The 17,647-nt window shown below is 46.2% G+C and overlaps 1 protein-coding gene and 1 long non-coding RNA gene across 2 annotated transcripts in view; both read right to left on the minus strand.

Moving 5' to 3' along the window:
• The window catches only part of LOC144108594 (uncharacterized), a 109,761-nt gene extending 101,180 nt beyond the window's left edge, over positions 1-8,581 (minus strand). Inside the window, exon 1 of the mRNA XM_077641792.1 lies at positions 8,547-8,581. The gene's annotated coding sequence lies outside the window, so the exon portion shown is untranslated. The remainder of the gene's footprint in view (positions 1-8,546) is intronic.
• LOC144107696 (uncharacterized) lies at positions 8,579-17,405 on the minus strand. Its single transcript, XR_013309358.1, has 3 exons — positions 17,305-17,405; positions 11,403-11,450; positions 8,579-8,615 (listed from the first exon to the last, which is right to left on the minus strand). It is a non-coding gene; the product is annotated as an uncharacterized LOC144107696 (long non-coding RNA).
• Positions 17,406-17,647: the final 242 nt, after the last annotated feature.

Consider the following 17,647-nt stretch of genomic DNA (forward strand, 5'->3'; position numbering starts at 1 on the left):
CACGGGTAAACGCCGAGGCAGTGTGCAGCTCATGCTTCGCTGCACCACTGTGCTGTCAAACCGCTACAGCTTTAAAATTCCCCATGCGTGGTGGCACAAGTTCGGGCTATAACGCACTCGCTCAGCGAGTACACAACCCTGTAGGTAGTATGATGTACGCGTGCGATTCTCTCCCGTCGTCAAGCAACAGTGACGATTGGAGTACACATTTATTCAACGTTCCGTTGAGCCAGCCGGGGCAAGTGATATCGTGAGCTCGTTTCCTCCTCTTGTTGTAGAAAGCTTAAGTTGGACACTGTGCGTGAAAGCGAGATATAAATGCCTCTATTATAGGGCTCAAGCGCTACGAAGCAAGCTCAGGCACTGCAAAGAAACTGGCGCCCATGCGACGCCACGGTTGTTACACAGCGTAAGCGAAAGCCAGAGCCGACCGCCATCTCGTAGCGGGGAAATAAGAGCCACGCGGTGGAAGTTGGTCTGCTGGTGCGTCAGAATGCAAAACGCTCTCCCTGCAGAAAGCGCGCGCTGAACTCCACCCCACACAACTCTGCGCGCTGTACTTCTCCGGTCTTTTAGTGCCTTGTGCGGTAAGCCTTACACATCAAAGTATAAATCCACGAGGTACTACCGCTGTCTCTTGAGCCCTGGAGTGTCATTTGTTTCTTTTTATTTACTAATGAATTTTACGCTTCCATACCCTCGATCAAAGCGGATGCATAGCGATATAAAGGCGCAATTGCTTAATCAAAGTTGAAAAAAAAAACTGATACTGCAGAGATAAAACAAGCTCTAGAAGAAACTCGAGCAAGAATCGTGAAAAGATCCCTATTATCCAGTGCAGCTTTGCTTAGCAAAACCTCTTCTCTGCTGGTTTGGGCGACATTCTGGTGCAGTTTCTCGGATTTTGCATCGTATAGGACGAGCACCCAGGGGTCTCCGACGCCAAGCTACACCACGCAGACGCGACCACTGTTTCCATGCGAAGCAAGTTAAAATGCTTAGATGCATATTTACGCCCTCTCAGTACACCATTCCGAACCATGAAGTCCCCGGCAATACCATTCAGAGCGGTGTGACTTCCTCACCTGTGAACTCCATATATCTATGCGTCTCGTACAATTCGCCCCCCCCCCCTTTTCTCTCAATAGGCGCTGAGGAGGAGGTGCACAGCTGATACCGGATCTGTGCGTTCAATACGTGGAACGAAGATCAAAAGCTGCGGAATGTCTAATTTACTCTTCTAGACGCCGCCAAAATGCCGTTTGCAAACCGCTAGTCCGCTGTCAGCATTGGGGCGCACATCGTACCCCAGTGGGCTGTCCACAATCATCCCGGTCGATCGCATTGGAAACTCGAACGGCGTTGCAAAAATTGATCAACCCACCCAGCTCCATATTCGGCTTGTTAGTGTGTAGGCAGAAAGAGCAAGGTGAATAGCCCACTTTGTCCCAAAATAGCCAGAACTATAACGGGTGCTACAGGGATGCCAAGTAGATTTCAAATTAGGATTTTTTAGATTATATTGTGAATTTTGTGGCACGGTATTTCTAAGTCTGGCGGGCACCACAAAGCCGGTGAACTATCTTGACTAGTAGCCTCTTCCAGCGCTACTCTTCCAGTGAACCTCCTACGCATGCTGACGCTCTACTGCAGTCCTTCGCTCTTGCTCCTCTCTCCAAAAAATACACGCATGATCCCGCACGCCTGTCGCACCAATCAGTATGAGGCCGGCACGATGAAGGAAATGATTTACTGGCTGAAGCGCTCGAACATCTGTTGGCGTGGAGCCGAACGGCGCGTGGCGCCGGCACGGGGAGGGAGCTCAATTCCACCGCACTTCGGCATCATCATCTTCGACGGCTGGAGGTGCTCCTGCTGTGTAAGGGCGCTGCTGCTGCTGCAGTTCCCCCCCCCCTCCCTCACCCCCGCGAATGTAGGAGTCCGGTGAAGCTGGGAGCCGGAACGATACTTTCTGCTTCTGAGGAGTGGCAGGGAAAGATGGCGGAGGAGGGCAGCCGGCCGGTTGGGGCAGAGAAAGCACACATGAAGGTCCAGTGTGAGACGTCCTCTGCTAAGGCTGGCTTCAAGTGGTCGATTGATACGGTGTCAGTGTGCCCATGAATATCGGCGACGAACTTCGATGTTCTTTCAAGTACATGGAAGGGGCCGTTGTAGGGCCGCTGAAGCGGCTTGCGGACAGAGTCTCAGCGAACAAAGACGTGCCTGCAAGTCGCAAATTCAGATGGAACATGTGAAGATGGTCGAGATTGGTGTCAGCGATGTGGAGCTCTGAGATGGTGGCAAAAATAGTGAAGCTGCGTCACGTAATCGGTATGGTCGGGACTTGTAGACGAATCGCTAGATTCAAAAAATTCACCACGAAGACGCAGGGGTGAGCCGAAGACAAGTTCTGCTTGAGTGCAATCAAAATCTTGTTTTAGTCTAGCACGGAGGCAGAGCACAACCAGTGGTAGTGAGGCAATCCAGTGGGTCGTGTCGAGATCGGCTTTCAGGGATGTTTTTAGCGAACGATGGAGGCGTTCGATCATACCGTTGGCGATAAGATGATATGCAGTAGTTATAATTCGGGAATTTCCAAGTAAAGTCATAAGGTTATTAAAAAGTGAAGATTCAAAGTGGGAGCCATGGTCAGTAATGATGGTCGAGGGAACCCCATACCGGGAGACCCAGCCGGCAACGAAGGCTCTGGCGATGGTGTCACTGGTGGCGTCAGGCAGAGGGAACGCTTCGGGCCAGCGAGTGAACCGATCGATGCAAATAAGAAGATATGATTTTTCCAGTGGACGATGGCCAGAGACCCAAAATATCGATGTGGACGTTGTCAAAACGGGCTGAAGACGGAGGGAACGAGCGGAAGGGGGAGGTCATGTGTCACTGACTTTTAAACTGCTGACAAGCCAGGCAGGCACGGGCCCAGGCGCGCACGTCTTTGTTGATGCCGGGCCAGTGTAACGTTTCTTGAGATGATGCTGCGTGGCGCGAATTCCGGGATGGGATAGGCCATTGAGAGCGTGAAAGACAAGATGACGAAAGCCAGAGGGCACCAAAGGGATCGGAATACAGGCCGAAGTGTCGCAGATGATGCGGACGGGGCACGAAGGGGGGAGGATTTCACGGAGAACCAGCGAACGAGAGTTCTGGCAAAGGTCCATAACTTCCGAGTCATGTTGCTGCATTTTTGCTAGGGCGGCAAAGTCGAGGTTCCGTGGTGAAGAAGCCGAGGCGAGAGAAGCAGCAACACGTGACAGAGCATCCACCGGGGCATTGTCAAGACCTTGCACATGTCTGATGTCGGTCGGGAATTCTGCCACGTACGAAAGGTGACGCATTTCACGGGGCAGGAATTAACCTCTCGGCGATTTGATGGCAAAATTAAGTGCTTTGTGATCGGTGACAATGTGCAATTTGCGGCCTTCTAGGAGGTGCTTGAAATGACGCCCGGACTCCTACATGGCAAGGAAATCACGGCCGAAAGTACTGTAGCGGATTTCGGCAGCGGAAAAGTTGCGGGAGAAAAAAGATAGAGGGCTCCAAGAACCATCCAGCACGGCTCCAACGCCTGAATCGGAGGCGTCGGCCATGAGGCTTAGGGGTGCATCAGGGCGCGGATGGGCAAAAAGAGCGAGGTCGGATAGTTTCGCTTTGGCGGCCTGGAAAGAATCCAGAGCAGCTCATGACCATGTCAGTTGTGCGGAGTTTCTTTTCTTGCATTGAAGCATGTCGTTCAGTGGTTTGAGGGGTGCAGCACAGTTAGGAATGAAACGGTGATAAAAGTTGATAAGGCTGAGAAATTCACGGAACTTGCGGATTCAGGCAGGCTGAGGAAAGTCTTAAATGGTCTGGACTTTTGACAGGAGAGACCGGATGCCAGAGCTGTTGGCACGGTGGCCAAGGATGTCGAGCTCCGACTTGCCGAATTCACATTTTGCTCTGTTGATGATCAGGCCGTAATCAGAGAGACGTTGGAAAAGGTGCCGGAGGTGCTGCAAGTGCTGCTGCGCATCGCGGCTGAATACGAAGAGGACATGGATGTAGGCCATGCAGATATGTACACCCCTTGTAACTGTGTCCACGAAGCGTTGAAATGACAGGCCAGATTTAGGGAGGACAAAAGGCATGCGGAGGTATTCGAAGAGGCCAAATGGTGTGATGATCACAGTTTTGGGTACATCGGATGGTTCTACAGGAATATGGTGGTAGGCCTTGACGAGATCGATTTTAGAGAAAATTGTAGTGCCATACAGCGCGGCCGTTAAATGCGCGATGTGAGATAGGGGATAACGGTCCGGAACGGTGGCGTTGTTGAGTTCACGTTCTTCACCATGATGGCGACAGTCCCATGGGGATTTTTTCGATACCATGTGTATAGGGGACGCCCATGGGCTAGATGAAGGTCGGATAATGCCGAGCTCCAGCATGTGTATGAACGCGATGCGGGCGATCTGTAAATGGTCTGGAACAAGGCGACAGGCTCGAGCGTCTTTGGGAGGGCCAGTGGTCACAATGTGATGCTTGACCTGGTGTTTGACAGGCAGTAAGAGTTTGGAAGGACGGAGCAGACTAGGAGTATCTCGTAGGTCAACTGGTGTGGGCTAGGTATACTTGCAAGTGTTTCTCGAAGACGGAGGCCCTTAACAGAGAGGTTCGTCGTGCCGTCTACGAGACACTTGCTGTGCATGTTGACCAGCAGATTGTAGTGGCGCTGGAAATCAGCTGCGAGGATTGGGTAACGTACGTTCGCGACGAGGAAAACCCATCGGAACATACGCCGGAGGCCCACATTGAGTGTGAGAGCATGTTCGCCGTACGTAGCGATAGTGGTGAGGTTTGCGACTTGTAGCGATGGGCCAGTGCGGCGAGAACGTGAGGATATGTAATGCTGCAGGGTAGGAAGCTCACCTCTGCTCCAGTGTCGACGGGAAAACAGAGGCCCGAGATGTGGTCGCGAATGAAGCGGCCGTTGTCCGGGTGATACCACTTGCCGCTTCTAGTGTTGTCGTGGGAAGTTTCCACGGAAGCGACAGCGAGGGGTACGCCGACGCGCTGCTGCACCAAAGGTGCGATTATAGCACCACTCGCTGGTTTGAAGAGGTGAGGTAGCACTACGTCGGCAAGGTAAGGCCTGGCGACGGGAAGGCGAAAGAGAGCGGGAGGTCGGCAGTGCGGCTATTTCGTCGGAGAGACGTGTGATCTGCGCATGGAAGTCGTCACGGAGGCTCTGAAGGTCCACGCGAGAGAGAAGAGATCATGGCGGGGTGGGAGGCTGGGATACTGCGCCGAGAGAAATGGTAGAATAGGAAACGTCCATGACGGAATGCGCCAACTCAGCGAGCTTCTCCAAAGACAACCCCTGGGCGGGCACAAGCACCAGGCGGACCGACGACGGCAAGCGCTGAATGGAAAACTCATGCAGGAAGGCTTAGTCGAAGGTGGCAGCCTTGCCGCCCAGGAGCTGCTGGAGCCACCGCAGCAACTGTGTTGGTGTGCGGTTCCCCAGTTCTTGGAAGGAGATGAGCTGCTGCAGGCGGCAATATTCCGAGACAGCTGTTCGCTTGATGAGCTCAACAGCCAACGTGTCAAACGGGGCCGAGGCGGGAGGAGTTATGAGGAGGTCGTGGATATCGGCGGCATTCTCAGGGTGGTAGCGATGCAGCTACGGGATGAAACTTCTGCGCCTGTGTAGTGATGCAGCCAATAGTGTACTGGCTGTTGACTCGAGCGAGCCAGAGTTGAGGATCGGCTGGCGGGAACTAGGGAAGGCGAAGGGTTAGCCCAGAGACTACACTGGAGGGTCCGTCACCGGCATGGCGGAGGGGCGGTGTCGTCGGCGTTGGCCATGGTGGGGGCGGGTGTTCGAGCGGACGTCCGGAGTCACCAGTTTGTCGCGCCAATAAGTATGAGGCCGGCACGCTGAAGGAAATGATTGAGTTACTGGCTGAAGTGCTAGAGCATCTGATAGCGTGAACCCGAACGGCACGAGGAGCGAGCTCAATTCCATTGCACGTCGGCGTCATCATACCGGAGACACGTCATAAGAGAACGTATAAAGGAAGGAGTGAAAGAAGAAAGAAAGAAAGAGGTGCCTTGAATTCATTATCTGGCACTGCGACAGTCCGAGAACCAGAGGATCACGATGGGCCGTCCCGAACACTGGCATGCACTCCCTCCCACTCACATGCTGTGCTATGTCGGTGTTAGGAAGCGCAGCCAGTGTTCAGGACGGCGCGTCCTGATGCTCCGGTTGTCGAACTGTCGCAGTGCCAGATACATGGATTGCGTTCTGTTTTGTTTGCCTCACTTGTGCTTTAGTGCGCTTTGTAGCCACGTCTTTTTGTGCATTGCAGCATCTCTTTGGTTTAGTTTGCATGCGTTCCATTGTTTTGTAGATTACCTATGCGTTCTTACGAGGGTTAAGAAATTCTCCTGTATGGACAGTTTGCTATATAAGATTATGTTGTTTTAAGCCTTTGACTCCAACCCATACTCCGGCTTGCGACCGGCGAGATCTGGGTTTGAAATGACCAAACTCGTTCTCGATTCGTGTCTGCTTTCTGGGTGAGCTTGCTACGCGGAGTCGAGGCCCTACCCTGAGCGACCGAAACCGCTATCCCTACAAGCTCGAAGGGTGTGTGGGAACGCACGCAACTAGTGCGCATTGTTGAATTTTCTGATGACAAATGGTGATTTAAACAGATAACCAGAGATCACCAGTTTCTAAGGTTCTATGTAATGCGGCATTTAGAGTGAAGACGCCTTATTTTTCGGCACTTGTTGGAGAAAGGGGCCAGCTTTCGGGGACCTTTATTACAAGGGACAAATACTTTAAACACAATATTATTTTCCTTGTGTTCAGAGTAGTTCTGAATAAAATATGGCTATTTTGTACAATACAGGGCTATCCTACAAGATACAGTTATGCTGTGTAATGCAGGACACAAGTCTACATACAGGAACATCCTGTATCGCAATCCTCTTCGGTAAACCGGCACGTGCTTTCTGTTTAACATTCATAAAATGATATTTCAGTACGGTTACCACATTACAAAGCTTAATTATAAGCCAACACAAAACACAACGCCTCCCTTTGTACCTCGGAGTAGTCAACGTGCCTACGTGCTCTAGTCGGCAGCATGCAAGCCTGGTGACCCAAGGGTTATGGCTTCGAATCGCCTCTGAAAATGTACGAAAATTTTGGTGCAAAATTTAAGCCTTGTGAGACAAATGCCGACCTTTAATTCATATTGGAAATCTCCTTTTCACTTATTTTCATACAAGACATACACGCCTGATGTGACGCATGACCTCGGTTTCCCGACACAACGCCGCCCGGTTTGACTCCACGCTGAATGAGAATTTTAACGCTTTTGCGGTGAAATTTTGACCACAGTCGTGTAACCGGACCCGTAAAGAGCAAGTTGAATTTTTTTCTAGGTAGCCTCAACATCACAGTTGCCAGCACTCTACAATTTGGGTGTATGTAATAGTTGATCATGCCAAAGGAATGGAAAGGGGGTAGATGCTTTAAGCTTACCGAATAACTTTCAATGCTCGGCGAATTATATTCTCTCTACTGGGTTAGAAGCTTCCACAGTTTAGTGTTCCTTAATCCGATCTTTGGTCTCCTGCCAGGGCTCACCATTGTCTAGTATAGCTACTCTAGATGACGCACGTTTATCAAAGTTCGTCGTAATATTTTCCACAAATTATACTTTTCTCAAAACCTAGGAAGTCATCTTTAGTTAAATGGTAATATCTTCGGTGTAGAGGCGCTAAGTTTGTCTCTTTTCTCAAGACCGCTGTCCCGTTGATGGGCTTCTTCCTTACTGGTTTTAACCATCGTTTATTCTGAAATGCTATTCTAATTCGAGGTCACACTCTCCTGCAACACTACTCTCGCTGCTGAGTACCTCCACCTCCGGCGTAATCTCAGAGTATGCAGAGAAAAGTATTTAATTTTTAGTCAAACCATTCCGGGACGACCACGTTCACTTCCGGTTCTCCAGATTGCGGAAACAGGTATTTATGGTCCGCAAATTGTGTTGTACTGCGAGCTAACACACCCCTTCATATCCTTAGGACCTCCACTATATTAATCTATTGCCTGGTTACATGCCTTCTTTTCTTGCCTGGCACTGAAGTCACACATTACTACAAAACAGTGTTTTCACTTAGCGCATTGCATACTTAAGGTTATTCTAGAACCTCTCGTCAGTCTAGTCTTCATAACTCCGTTTATTCCTTAGGCACTGTTACGATAACTGCCGCCCTCTCTATAAAGGATTAAAATTTTACTATGATGCTAGCTTTATCCTTATTTTTGAAGTATCTGCTCAAGACAGGAGCATAGTAAGGAGGCCCCTATTTTAGCAACCCATATGCTTTATCTGTCCTCCAACAGCAGCGCTACAGGAGCCGTGAAGATGACTTGTGACAGATTACAAATCGATGTGAAAGGCATCCTGAGCAATTACGTCTTTAGCAGGACAATAAAACTGGGTTTGTGAGGCGAAAAGGAGGTTTCGCACCTTCTGTGGAAGCCGTTACTTCGTCTTTCTTGGGTGGGTTCACTTTTCCTCCTCCTCCTCCTTTGGGGTCTGAAAAATCAAAACAGCAATTTCTCTTGTTCACGATGGCTGAAAATTACCGGCTAACAGTGGCTTCCTGCACCATCGGCAATAACAAATGTAATATTAAACGACATTCGCGTGATTGCTTCCAAAATGCATGTAGTAATTATCGACACCATGTGTGCGTTTGCGTTCGTTTTCATGGAAGAAAGACTTCCTTGCGCTTCCAGCGTGGCAGTTTTTTTCCTATTGCTCGAGGTTTAAGGAGAATCTCGCCGAAGTGTGCAGTTCAAACCAGTGAAGTCATCTTTCGAGTGGTTAGGCTTCTGGTTTGCAATATCATGACCCCGTGTTGCCTCTTTTTTGCTCTACCGTTTTGATTGCTGATTCGATAAGACATGACATCAATTTAAAAAAGAACTGTAGTTGCAAACAAGAAACAAGATGCAGTGGCGTAGTACGGTAAAGTTTTTTATGATATCCATGGTCATATTACAGAATAAAATGCCTGCATAACCGACATGCGTAAGACATTTTTCATGCACTTCTTCAGAGGTGCACTTCCAAAACGACACAACAGTGTACCCAATGTCAGGGTTTCGGTCGGTTATGTATGACAAGTCGTGGAATGTCTGTGGGGATCTGAATAGCTTAATATTTGCCTCTGAGAAAAAAATCTGCAAGTGTAAACGAATAGTCGTGAATTCATTTGCTGGCTTTCGTCAATCAGAAGAGTACATTTTTCTGAGAGTGCTCTGGGGCTATATGAGAGAATATATCGCTGCGTTACCTACACTTCCAAACTAGAGAATTCACAAGGCGCAGTGGTCTAATATCTGAGTGTCATTTTAATTATTGCGGCAGCTTACTCTGTTGTTCCTACACGCAAGTTTAGCGACCGGTTATTGCGCGCATACTGCATCTCGCGAGGCTTCTGGGTATCCGCGGCATATCTGCTATTGACCCAATGAAGTGATTTAGAATAAAGAAAGAATAGTGAAGTGAGAATAAAGAGATCAGAATAAAGTCGTCCGCAGTTACAGCAACGCCACGCAATATTGAGCTGTAAAAAGAACATTTTCAAGAATAACTTAAAGATTCCTAGTGTCATGCTGACAACAATGCCTCTCACACCACTACCCGGTAAAGCTGCTACTGAAGTGAAAAGAAGTGATAAGAAGCCAGCGGTTGTTACAAAAAGGGGAGTATCGCCATTGAAGGATGAACAGCTAAAACCAATCATCTTTGAAACAGCGGCTCAGCACAAGAGGCAGGAACTCAGAGATTTAAAACAGCAATCGTTTGTATGTTTTAACCAAATACAGGTGGCATATGCCTTAGTCTTTAAGAAAGCCCGTTGATTTTTAACTGAGCTGTGTGCAGCGATGTATGCCCAAAGCGTAGCTAGAAAAACTGGCCATTATCCTTCGGCTTAAAGCACATCTGTTCTGAGGTTACGGCTGCAATGAAGAAATAAGATGGAGTCGAAAAGCCTGGAAACGTCAAGCATATAACGCAAATAAACAAAATCAGCTACAATAAATACTATTTTCTGTGTTAGCTCATAACAACATAAGCCCACAGGTGTTTCATTTGTAAGAAAAGCTTATCTCAATAGAAAAAAAGTATCGCCGACGAGGCGGCTTACGCCAGAATGCAGGTATGATCCAATACAGGTTGTCTTTTAGTATGCAATAAATTGAGTGGTGAGAAAATTGTGTGAAGTGAGCTGACTTTTATTTTGCCCGCCTGCAGATTACTTCTTGTGAAAATGTTTCTTTCAAGTATTGTGCACGAATTATAATAACTACGAGTGACGTCTTCCAAGGCGCATTGCTGTAACCTTATGCGATGCAGCGAAAAAATTTCGATATGACGCAATGAGTTAAAATGATTACCTTTCATGTATAAAAAGCTTTCTGGCTCTTCCCCAAACATTCTGAAGGTTCTTTTTTCGGATCATAATTAAGTAGACATTTCAGTGAGCGCTTATTACTGTCATTTTCATTCTACAAGCACGAAACGGTCGTGAAGCATTGCATCGTAGATTTGTACTGAATTACCCAAAATCAACAAGACTCGGATGGCAACCTGCCAAACAATAAATCTGCTTGACTTGATCTGCAGCCTTCACCTATTTTATTTAGCTTTGGTCACCGCTACAAGCCTAGTGCAACCTGTCGTTGCTTTGCTACGTATGAGTTGATTTAACGACAGAAATTATTTTTCTTTCCGCAGTCCGGTCTTGTATTGAAACTCCTCACTGAAAATTGCTACTATCATATTTTTAGATATTGTCAAGAAAGCATGAAATAATCATGTTCGTGTTTTGATAGAATATTAGTAGAAAACATACTTTAGTGTGCGCGACCGTGCCAAGGGTACAATGTAATACTCAATAAGCCAGAAGGAAATGTAGGCAACCATGGCAAGCTTGCGACTTTTTTTATGGTCGACTTAGGTTAAGAAAATTTCGCCTACAACCATACGGACAGGAGAGAAGCTAAGTTTGGCGTTGAATACTTTTAGCGAAGAAGGTAGAGCTTACCCTTATTGACGTTGAACATTATTGTTTCTGCAGAATGGTAAGTGTGCTTTCATTTTTCCTGACAGGATTCACATTTTGCCTGTTATAGCAGAATTACAGAACGTTTTCAGTAGCATTTTACGTTACAAATCTTTGAAGACGAAAGTTTCTTTCAGAAAGTCACCAGGATATCACGTTGCAACACTAAACCCAAAGTTTTGAGCAAATTTTTTGGAGAACTCGAGCATGCTTCGAGCTTACATTGCAGATGTAGCTGGTTGACTTACTGCCGGCATAATTAGATTTGTCTTCTGCCTCCCCGTCTTTTTCTTCTTCTGCAAAAAGAGAATAGTGAACTGAATATTCTTAAATTTTCAATGCATATCAAAACAATTTCAATAAACTATATTATATCGTACAATGTTATTACTATATTCTTTCAACCGCCTTGTACTTGGCTTCGTTTAGGTGAAATGCTTGGAAATGGGTTTTGCGCCCCACCTTGAGTATAAGAAAAAGATCCTTGTGCCATGGCAGCCATGGCGCGCTTTAGCCACGGATGCTCTTGCATAAAAAAATCATTATTATTAATATGTTATGATATTTTAGACATAAGCTTGGCAAGAAATTTTGCACAGTGAAAAAGCTCTCTTGCACTAGCTCACTAGCTAAGCGTAATTCTCGAGCAGACTATGCCTGTTGCGACTTAAAAAGCTCGTCAGCAGTGCAGTCGAGGAAGGCCAGCTTACATATGTTCACTCAGGGTTGAACAAAGATTAATTTAGCCTATATGATACAGACAAAACCATATGCAAGGAGTAATTATGCAAAACGTAGGAAACAGGCCTTGCTGCTCGTGCACGAAATCATTATTCGTCACATCTATCAGCCTCTATTACATGTACTGCACGACAAAGGACACTGCAGATAACTTTATTTGATCTGAGCAGAATCGAATGGAAAGTTGGGCTAGTTGGAAGCTGTTCATGATGAAAATAGGGGCGCAAACAAAACGGAGACAGAAAAAGAAGACAGCAGGACGAGCGCCGTTTGCATAGCTGGATTATTTGGAAGGAAACGAACCGTTAAAAAAGAAACGATACCAAAGGCAGTGACAAACACGTTAACATATCTGGGTTATAAAAGGAAACAAAGAAGACGAAAAACTAAAACCTGCGCAGATAGCCTATTTCCTTCATAGATAGCAAGACTGAAGGCTTGCTTACGTAGTTTCCATGCGAGTCTGTGTGTAATGCTACCATCACCACTCTGGTTCTTTGTTGCGGGTGATGATACAACACCATTGTGCCTCAGAGAGAGGACGGCATTGTTGCATTCTCGGAGATGTTCACTCACCCCAGACGAACAATCAATTTTTCATTCTCTAACGCGAATGTTCACATACCGCCCGGCTTGGCCTATGCACATTAACGCACAGAGGTATTGAATTTTATACACCGCACTTGTTTCACATCGCACACATTTCACTGTATTCTTCACCTTGCAGAAACGGCAACTACTATCAACACTTACCGCCTTCCTTTGCACAAGAGGACAAAGTCTTTCTAATCTCAGGGGGCAGGGCAGAGTGGGCTACTCCGACATCATATCTTTTTACAACCTGTCTTAACCCATGAGTTAAACGGTGCATGTAGGGTATCACAGCGCGCTTCTAGTTCTCTTCAGTGGGTGATGGACAGCCTTTGACCGACTTCATTAACTTCATACAGGACCGGGAAATGATATTGCTAGGATAGCCGGCTTTTATCAATCGGGGAACTTTAGCATTGAAGCTGTCGCATAGAAGATGAACGGAAGCTTTTGTTAGGCTTGACTTGAGACTAGAAACAGCTATTCCATTCTTCACTATTCAGAATGTTCGGAGTTGTATTTGAGGAGTGCATTTTTTAGCTACGGCAGTACTGCCAGCAAACATACCTAGAACTGAAGTCCACCTTGAGATCCAGAAACTGAAACTCATTGTGTTTTGGAACCTCCAGGGTAAATTTGATGCCAGATCCACACCCTTTGAAGGTTTTCAAAATGATCAACATGCTGTTATTGAACCCCGCGTTATCAACTGAGATCAACAAATCATCGACATAACGAAAGATGCCCTTTTGTAAACCTTCCAATATTTGGCAGACAATACCATCGTCTTCGCTCAAAAATAAATTACCCAAAATGCGTGCCAAAGGCGACCCGATACAAATTCCCGACTTCTGTCAGTATACTAGAGCCCTTACTTGCTGCGACTGCAGCCACCGTGGCCAAATGTGCAATTTGCCCATCTGGCATCGCAATCACTTGCTCTATGCGACCAGTCCTTTTCCTTTGTATTTCTATCAAACTTGAGCGACTCTTCTGTTCCCAGACTGCTGATCTAGAATAGTTTTCTGCATTCATCGGCAAGCGCACTATTGTCCAGTTATTCAAATCCTCAGTCATGGGCAGCGGGTCTAGTTCCGAGTCAGCAATGCAGTTTCACAAAGGTGCCGGTATGCAACCACATTAAATGGAGGCATCCGTTGTTACGAGAGGAGTCTGTTCTCTGATAAGTGTAACCACCTGCCCGCATCGAAAAAACGTGGCAACTTCATTGGACGCTGCGCCGACAGGCAGAGATAGATAGAAACGAACTGCGTCTGCCCAACGATCATTCCAAATAGAGAAGATAAACGACCAAATCTGCCGGCAACATTCGTAGTGCTACAGCTCTGATCCTGTGACGTTATTCTAGGCATGACCTTTTTCGATCAGCACCTAGCATTCAACTACCTGCGAATGAAATCAATAATGAGCTGTCCAGAAGATTTCTTTCTCCCTGACACGCATCTAGATCATCAGATTGTTCTCCGCGTAGGTGAGGAACTAGTAAAAGTGCCACCTCTGTCTAATCTCCGTTTTAGTTCCTGCGTAGATTCAGGACAACTTCGGGGGCATCATCGAGGAAACGAATAGTTGCTTTGGTCCTCAAAAACTGCCACCAAAACAGGAATTACCTATTTAAGGAATGACCGAGCTGAGGTTCTGGCGACAAAAGTCAGAGAATAATATAGTACTTCACCATCGTCCTCTGGGACTTACATTATAAGTACACACCTAACAAGACGAGATGTCAATATTGGACGCAATCCAGTGGTCCCCTGGCCGAAATGAGCACAGGCTCAAGTCAGTTTTGAAGTTCCAGCCAGCTTTTGGCGCCCTGATCAAACGTCTGACGAAGCCCCTGCAAATTAGTGACGCGAGAAAGTCAGACCAACGGGTTCCAAGTCGAACAAATGGTCCGTGTTGGAGTCACCTAGTTGTGGAAAGGATTTTGGGCGGTGTCGACCGGTTTCCGTTTTTTAAAGAACAGTTTAGGTTTTTGTCTACTATGGACTGAACAGCGCAACTAAGACGCATTCCGTCTCGCTTCCGCGCATTCATAGACGACGCACTAGACCAAGTCTCCAAGTGAAATTAAATCTCGCCGAGGTATCTTACAAGTGGCGGCTTGCAAAGCAAAGTCAAGGAAAGGGACTAAAGTATGACGTAGTTTTGTTTGGCACTCTGGCAGGGAATGAATGAAATAATGAAAAACACTTATTGACTTCACCTAAGCTTTCTCTGGCAGTTGGGCGAGCCCCTAGCTCAACGTGCCTATAGAGACTGCAGAAGGTCTCGCCCTGTAACCAACACATCATTGGTCTTTCAGGCTTGGGCAGGACGAAGCTTCCACCTACTCCTTCTTTGAAGAGCGAGGAAAATATAGCATGTACGGGAAACCGTGGGCTGCAGAAATACCTCGCAGCGTATTTATTTGCAGACTTGGACGTTTAAAAGACTGCTGTAAATTTATTCCCACATCAAATTACGAATCATACATGATAATCAAATCGAAAACAATGCATTGGGGAAGCATCTTTGCTGAAGGAAGGTGTATGATGCAATTACCTCACACAGGCTTCGTCATACAAATGTCATACAATTTGTGCGATATTGAATGACAAATTATGATTTTGAAAAAAATGAATGACATTTGCACAATTTTTAAGATTTGAATGATATTTGCATTGCATGTGTATGAGAACTGTATCAGTTTTTTACATCATACAACTTTTTTCAGCAGGGTTAAGCTTCATCTGTCACCTCAGCGTTCCTAAGTCAGCCTTTTTGTCGTAGAACGCTTCGAAGAAGAACGATGAAGCTAAAACTCTGACCAGCGAAAGTATTCTCACTGAAAATAGTGCGAAGGACGGCGCAGTAATAGGCGGGCACCACGATGTGTTACTGTAAATAGGTAGGTTTTTTTTCCTACAAGAAGATTAGGAAATTACGTTCCTGCCTACTAGGCCATTGTACTTAAGTAACAATTCTTGCGACAAATGTGTTGAAAAAATCCACAGAATATTTATACGTTTCCATTCTTCCAAAGCTTCAAGTTTTTTATGTGTACCCTCCACACTTTGTGTACCTTATCCATATGCGAGCACAAAATTCTTCCAAAAGGCTATTTACGCGCACTCAAGTGTACACAGTTCTGGTCACGCTAGTTGTGACTACTAAGAGCTCCTTAATCTCCGCTGATGCTATTCTTACTTAATTCCTGCGAGGCGCAACTTCATTCAGTTTCTATAAGCAATATTTCACGAAAAGGTGTCCACCTCGAACAATATGGAACAGCGCTTGCAGCACTGTATGCGGAATAATTACTGCAGTAAGAAACGGCTAACTGCCCTGAAAGATCGCGCACTACCCATTATTTCACTAAAGACTCGCTATATGCAGTATCAATGAACACTAAAAGTATAAAAACTCACCGTTATGGCTAAAATGTGCACGTAATTGATTGAACTTATTTTGTTTAGGAGGATAAGTTGACGAAATAACCGGCTGGATTGTAATGGAAGCTTAGATCAGCCCAGAGAGCTTTTTCTCTGCTCTTTTTCATGCTTTTTTTCTTATTCTTCATAGTTACAAGGAAATAATTACAGTGCTCTCAAGTGTTGTTGCAAAATTTCAATTTGTGACTGATATAAAGGCCCTTATTCAAAGAACGAGGTGACCATCCGCGGACAAAATCGGTAGCTACGTCTTGATGCCTTCCTAGCATTTGTAACAAAAGCTTCGAAACCTAACAAGTGAGAGCCTCAGATAAAGACGACTGCTGAGTGTTTCTCGGTGAGAAACCGATGTTTGTATATTACATAGCTTCAATTGTTTTTTTCATAAATTAATAAATACTCAGAAGGATCCAGCGAAGCGCAGCCATCCGGCTACAAGCTATATAGCTGCCTTAGTGGCCGTATTGCTGCGTTTGTGGCCGTATGGCTGCGTTTGGGCTGACGCTAATGAATGAGTAATCACTCAGTTATTACAAATCAACTTTGCCACGGCGGTTATCCTGAACATTGAAAGAACATCTGCCCAGTTCGAGTTGTTGATCAACTCTTACTTGTTCTACTATATGATAGTCGTCCAGGTTAGCTCAGTTGGTTGGCAGGCTGCTCTGATCAGACGATGATCCCTGATTCCAAACTCTGACAATAACGAACATTCCTTCCACAACTATGCTTGTGCAGAAGCTGTAAACGTTTCTTTGTAGCCGTGTGGCTGCGCTTGGGTGGATGCTAATAATCAAATACTCCCTTGTACGAAAAGTATCATACGACCTGGGCATGTTTACGAGGTATTCAGCAACCATATTTTGTGAAACATTGCTCTCTTCCAAGTGTAGTGAACGAAAAGAAAGTATGAAAAAAGCCTTGTAAGCATACTACACGACCTTAAAGGCGCGTTTCAACCCAAAAAGCCCACTAGGTTTGTCACCTATTAAAAAACATTATGATAGTGGCTTTTACTGGCTTGATGTGCATCCCACAGCTCTTCCATCACTTGTTCTGGTTAGGTTTGTCGTTATGAGGAGGCGTATCTGTGCCATTCGGTCACCGAAACTTACACGCTGCGCTTTGTTGCTGTTTAGGTGCTGTGCTAACATTTTCGACCTGTTTAAATTAGTACTGTTTTGTTGTTTTATCATTCCTGTCACTCCAACGCTAGCGTCCTCAAAATTAGCTTCCTTCAAAATGCGATCGGATGAAATAGGCAGCATCAAGCTTGGGTGCCGTCAAAACAGCTCCATTTAGTGCAGTTGAGCAGTAATGGAAACAACTTGACAGCATTTTAACAGCGTTCCTTTGGTCCTACCTTCTTGGCCGCCCATGCTGCCGGCCAAAGCTGCAGCCAGCAACACTGCGAGCATAATCCCGCAGCAAATGGCCACCAGAATAGCCTTTTTACGCGTATCATCATCTCTGCATGGAAGAAAAGAGAGAGCGGATCGACATCATTGCATGAAGTTGCTTGCCTTTCTTCAGCATCAGTCGCGCCTACTGGACCCAGAGTTGGGTCAGTATATATGTATCTTTTTCCGTTATTGCTTGGGAGCCATAGTTTTTTCATTATTTCTATACCCCAACACCATATAAGATGTCTAGCCGCATTATATAACAATCCAGAGTACTTACGAACTTTTTTTTCACCGGCTACG

This window comes from Amblyomma americanum, chromosome 10 (assembly GCF_052857255.1).
Source record: "Amblyomma americanum isolate KBUSLIRL-KWMA chromosome 10, ASM5285725v1, whole genome shotgun sequence".
In the NCBI taxonomy this organism is placed as follows: domain Eukaryota; kingdom Metazoa; phylum Arthropoda; class Arachnida; order Ixodida; family Ixodidae; genus Amblyomma; species Amblyomma americanum.